We start from the raw sequence: 6,004 nt of genomic DNA, 5'->3' as shown, positions 1-6,004 counted from the left end.
ATATGAGAAGTTCTCTGTATGCAAAAAAATTTCCTTCTATTCTAAAAGTGAATGAGATGTAGCACACAAAGAAAGTAGGATGGATGATGTTGGGTGGGAAACAAGGATATTTATAACAGTATTTGAGAAAGGGTTATTTCTTTTTTAAAATTTTTGATATTATTATTTATAACAGTTCATAGAGAACATTATCATGAACCCTGGCACATAGCTTTACATGGTTAATATCAGATCTTAATATGAAAGAAGAAGCTACTTCTATGCAGTTTCCTAAAATTCTCTGGTTATTTCAAACCCAGTACTGCATTGTGACAAATATAATCTGAGTCAGAGTTGGACATTAAGCCTGGATTATGGAATCAAGTTCTAAGCATTCAGAACCATGGAGACAAGACAGAGTACAAAGTTAGTAGAAAGACTGGATGGAATAAGTAGTAAAGAGTATCCTGATTACCTAGTATTTATTGTATGATTTTTATAAATTTGGGAGGTTGGGTCAGCAGTGTAGAGTGAAGGATGAAAAGTAGGGGGAAAGGATTATTTCTAATATGATTTCCAATACCCTACTTTGCAATTGTAATTTAAAACTCATTAATGCTTATAGTGATTTTTAAAAGACTGTTTATAATTTTAATTTAAATGTGTGCTTGCTCACATATGTGATCCCATGTTTAGGTTAACACCATGTTTTGAAGAAGCACTACAAATGAAATGGAAGCAGAAACCCTAAAGAAAGAAAGATTGTGGAGCTATAAGAGTCAATTAATTCCAAGTTTTGTAGAGATCTTTCCGAGTGCTTTACATTTCTAATGTTTAAAGAATTGTGGAATTCAAACCAAGAGGAGGGAGATCTACTTGAAACTAAACTTAAAGAATTTGTTAAAATACAGCAAAAACCAACAGAACATTGCAAAGCAATTATCCTCCAATTAAAAAAATATATTAAAATACATGGTGAAGAAAAAGAATCAATCATCCCATACAACAAAGTTTATCCATTGTTTTATCTGGAGATTTTCAATTAAGGCAATCTTTTAAGCAGCTAAAGGTTCACAGCAAAACTGAGAGGAAGATGCAGAGGTTTCCCTTATGCCCCATGCTCCCATGCATGCATAGTATTTCCCATTACCAACATCCCTCCTCAGAGATGTTCATTTATTAAAACTGATGAACCTAAATTGATAAATCATGATCGAACAAGCTTGATAGTTGATAGTTTATTCTTGGTGTAGTACATCTATGGATTTGGACAAATGAATACTGACATTTATCTATCATTACAGAATATTTTCACTGCCCCCCTAATTCTCTGAACTCTACCTATTCCTCCCTCCACCCAGCTCCTGGCAACTGCCTTCATAGTTTTGCCTTTTCCAGAATTTCATACAATTGGAATCACACACAGCATAGCTTTTTCAGATCGGTTTCTTTCTTTTAGGAATATGCATTTAAATATGCATTTTAGGAAATGCATTTAGGAATATGCATTTAAATGAAAAGCTGTCTTTTCATAGCCTGATAACTCATTTCTTTTTAGTACAGAATGATATTACACTGTCTAGATGTAATACATTATATTTATCCAATCACCTACTGCAGGACATCTTGGTTGCTTCAAACTTTTAGCATTTATGAATAAAGCTGCTATAAACATCCATGTGCAAGTTTCTGTGTTCGCATAATGAACCCAACTCCTTTGAGTAAATACCAAGAAGCCCAGATGCTAAATCATATGGTAAGTGTATATTTAGTTTTGTAAGAAACTGCTAAAATATCTTCCAAAGTAACTGTACCATTTTTCATTCGTATCAACAGTGGATGAGAGTTCCTGTTGCTCCACATCATTATCAGTATTTGACCCTATTGGTGTTCTGAATTTAGACCATTCTAATAGGTATGTAGTGGTATTTTATTGATGCTTTAATTTGCATTTCCCAGGTAACATATTATGTGAAGTATCTTTTGTCTGCTATTTGCCATCTGCATATCCTCTTTGGTGAAGCTTTTGTTAAGATCTTACTCTGTTTTAATTGTTTTTCTTTAATTGTTTAATTTTGAAAATTCTTTGTATATTTTGGATAACAAATTTAGAACAACCAACACTGTATTGAAGGGTAAGAACAAAATTGAAGGTCTGACGCAGTAATCAAGGCAGTGAGGTACTGATGAAAGAATAGAAAAATAGATCAATGGAACAGAATAGAGAACCCAAAAATAGACTCACAAAGAAGCAAAGGAAGTACAAAGCAGCAAAGATAGTTTTTCAACAAATGGTGCTGGAAGAACTGGATATCCACATGTGTAAACATGAATCTAGACATAAGTCTTACTCCATTAAAAAAAAAAAAAAAAAACTCTCACAATGCATCACAAACCAAATTTTAAAAGGCAAAACTATTAAACATCTAGAAGGTAACATAGGAGAAAATGTAAATGACTTTGGGTTTGGCTCCACTGTCCATGGGATTTTCCAGGCAAGAGTATTGGAGTGGGTTGCCATTACATTCTCCACGGGACCTTCTTGACCCAGAGATCGAATCCAGGTGTCCCGCATTGTAGGCAGACACTTTACCATTTGAACCACCAGGGAAGCCCAGGAAACTTTTTAGATAACATTTAAAGGAACAATCCATGGGAGAAATGGTTGATAAATTGCACTTCAATACAATTAAAAACTTCTGCTCTGGGAAAGATAATAATAAGAGAAAGAGAAGACAGGCCACAAATGAGGGTGGGGGTGGGAAGGGGAAATCTTTACAAAAGAAATATCCAATAAAGGACTATTAATATTCTCCTTCAGTATATTTTGTGTGGTACAAAATTGGTTTGTCCATTCATAACGTGATTTGCATTCTTCACAAAATCAACAAAAGTGTTGCCTGGTTTGACCAATGTTTCATTTTTTTTCTCTGTGGTCAGCTCTAATGCCCACTGCTTAACAAAGTACTGTGCAAAAATACTTAACAAGAGTGTCAAATCAAACAGGAAAAGTCACTTGTAAAAGTAAACTATCAACAAGTATTATTGACCTATATCATCACAAAATGTTCCTTGAAGCTTTATAATGGACTTAAAAATACAAGAAAATGGAACAAATGCCTGTGAAATGTTTAGCATAGCAGGAAGCACAGGATATGTGGGTTTGATTCCTGGATCATGAAGTTCCCCTGGAGGAGGGCATGGCCATCACCCCACTGTTCTTGCTGGGAAAATCTCATGAACAGAGTTGCAAAGAGTCAAACACGACAGAATCAATTAAGCACAGATGCACATAGGGATAACTTTAAATACAAACACACACACACACACCCTAATTCTACATTTCTTCCATTGGTCTTTGTGTACTTCACCAAAATATTTGAACCAGAGATTTAAAGTCTTTGAAGGCTCAGGTTTTATTATATATAGAATCAAAATTAGTTTGCATTTCTAGAGTAATCAGAGACTAAATCCAATAATCAGAGATTAAAAAGCAAAATATTTTAATTTTGTGTTTTCTTCAGTTCAGTTCAGTTCAGTTCAGTCACTCAGTCGTGTCCGACTCTTTGCGACCCCATGAATCGCAGCACGCCAGGCCTCCCTGTCCATCACCAACTCCCGGAGTTCACTCAGACTCACGTCCATCGAGTCAGGGATGCCATCCAGCCATCTCATCCTCTGTCGTCCCCTTCTCCTCCTGCCCCCAATCCCTCCCAGCATCAAAGTCTTTTCCAGTGAGTCAACTCTTCGCATGAGGTGGCCAAAGCACTGGAGTTTCAGCTTTAGCATCATTCCTTCCAAAGAAATCCCAGGGCTGATCTCCTTCAGATCACAATTTTATAGAATGCAAATATTGGCTATTTTCATACCATATCTAACTTTTTACACAACACAGGTGCAAATAGATTTAATAACTATTTTTAGAGATGAATTGGACCTAAATTATATTACAAAGGATTTATACTAATACAATGTTTACAGAATAAGTTGTCAAATATAAAATAACTGAAATTAAGCCTAAAGGTCAATAGAAACTACAATAGAGAATAAGTAGAGTGAGATAAAAACAAAACATACTGAATGAAAAATTTTGTGGGGTTGCAATGATCATTTAGGTGAAGTTTTTTTGTTGGTGGTGGTTTTGTTTTTGTTTCTTCATCTCACTGCACAGCTTGTAGAATCTTAGTTCCTTAACCAAGGATTGAACCTTGGCAGTGAAAGTGCTGAGTCTTAATCACTGGACCTCCAAGGAATTCCAAAGGTGGAGATTTTGTAGTGCTGTGTTCTGTGTTTCATCAATGGGAGGGTAGTAATTTTGAAGAGGATACTGTGAGTTCCATATGTATGCATTATGCGGTCTTAGGTTACTAAAATGTGAGGCTACTAAAGTATGAGTATTTGCTGACTTTAAGTATTACAGTTTGCTCTGCTGTGTCAAGGTTGGTTTGGCAAACGAGAGAAACATTTTAAAGAAAATCACCAGATTTGAAATGGAAGTTGTGATTACTCTTGTTGGAGTGAAGTCGCTCAGTCGTGTCCGACTCTTTGCGACCCCATGGACTGTAGCTTACCAGGCTTCTCCGTCCATGGGATTCTCCAGGCAAGAATACTGGAGTGGGTTACCATTTCCTTCTCCAGGGGATCTTCCCAACCCAGGGATCAAACCTGGGTCTCCTGCATTGGAGGCAGACGCTTTAACCTCTGAGCCACCAGGGAAGCCAATTTCCTCGGTTCTGTCTCGTCACAGCAAAAGTCTGAAGTGGCAGTTCAGTTCAGTTCAGTCGCTCAGTCGTGTCCAATTCTTTGCGACCCCGTGAATCGCAGCACGCCAGGCCTCCCTGTCCATCACTATCTCCTGGAGTTCACTCAGACTCACGTCCATCGAGTCCATGTTGCCATCCAGCCATCTCATCCTCGGTCGTCCCCTTCTCCTCCTGCCCCCAATCCCTCCCAGCATCAGTCTTTTCCAATGAGTCAACTCTTCGCATGAGGTGGCCAAAGTACTGGAGTTTCAGCTTTAGCATCATTCCTTCCAAAGAAATCCAGGGTTGATCTCCTTCAGAATGGACTGGTTGGCTCTCCTTGCAGTCCAAGGGACTCTCAAGAGTCTTCTCCAACACCACAGTTCAAAAGCATCAATTCTTTGGCGCTCAGCCTTCTTCAGAGTCCAACTCTCACATCCATACATGACCACAGGAAAAACCATAGCCTTGACTAGATGGACTTTAGTCGGCAAAGTAATGTCTCTGCTTTTGAATATGCTATCTAGATTGGTCATAACTTTTCTTCCAAGGAGTAAGCGTCTTTTAATTTCATGGCTGCAGTCACCATCTGCGGTGATTCTGGAGCCCCCAAAAATAAAGTCTGACACTGTTTCTACTCTTTTCCCATCTATTTCCCATGAAGTGATGGGACCGGATGCTATGATCTTCGTTTTCTGAAAGTTGAGCTTTAAGCCAAGTTTTTTGCTCTCCACTTTCACTTTAATCAAGAGGATTTTTAGCTCATCTTCACTTTCTGCCATAAGGGTGGTGTCATCTGCATGTCTGAGGTTATTGATATTTCTCCCAGCAATCTTGATTCCAGCTTGTGTTTCTTCCAGTCCAGTATTTCTCATGATGTACTTCTGCATAGAAGTTAAATAAGCAGGGTGACAATATACAGCCTTGATGTACTCCTTTTCCTATTTGGAACCAGTCTGTTGTTCCATGTCCAGTTCCAACTGTTGCTTCCTGACCTGCATACAGATTTCGCAAGAGGCAGGTCAGGTGGTCTGGTATTCCCATCTCTTTCAGAATTTTCCACAGTTTATTGTGATTCACAGAGTCAAAGGCTTTGGCATAGTCCTTTTTCCATGATCCAGCGGATGTTGTCAATTTGATCTCTGGTTCCTCTGCCTTTTCTAAAACCAGCTTGAACATCAGGAAGTTCACAGTTTATGTATTGCTGAAGCCTGGCTTGGAGAATTTTGAGAATTACTTTACTAGCATGTGAGATGAGTGCAATTGTGTGGTAGTTTGACCAT

At 38.0% G+C, this 6,004-nt stretch overlaps 1 non-coding gene across 1 annotated transcript; it reads right to left on the bottom strand.

Moving 5' to 3' along the window:
• Positions 1-4,623: 4,623 nt before the first annotated feature.
• TRNAW-CCA lies at positions 4,624-4,695 on the bottom strand. The gene has a single exon. It is a non-coding gene; the product is annotated as a tRNA-Trp (tRNA).
• Positions 4,696-6,004: the final 1,309 nt, after the last annotated feature.

This window comes from Oryx dammah, unplaced genomic scaffold (genome assembly GCF_014754425.2).
Source record: "Oryx dammah isolate SB20612 unplaced genomic scaffold, SCBI_Odam_1.1 HiC_scaffold_19, whole genome shotgun sequence".
Taxonomy (NCBI): domain Eukaryota; kingdom Metazoa; phylum Chordata; class Mammalia; order Artiodactyla; family Bovidae; genus Oryx; species Oryx dammah.
The sequence above is the reverse complement of the archived record's forward strand: the minus strand, read 5'-3'. Positions and strand labels throughout refer to the sequence as shown.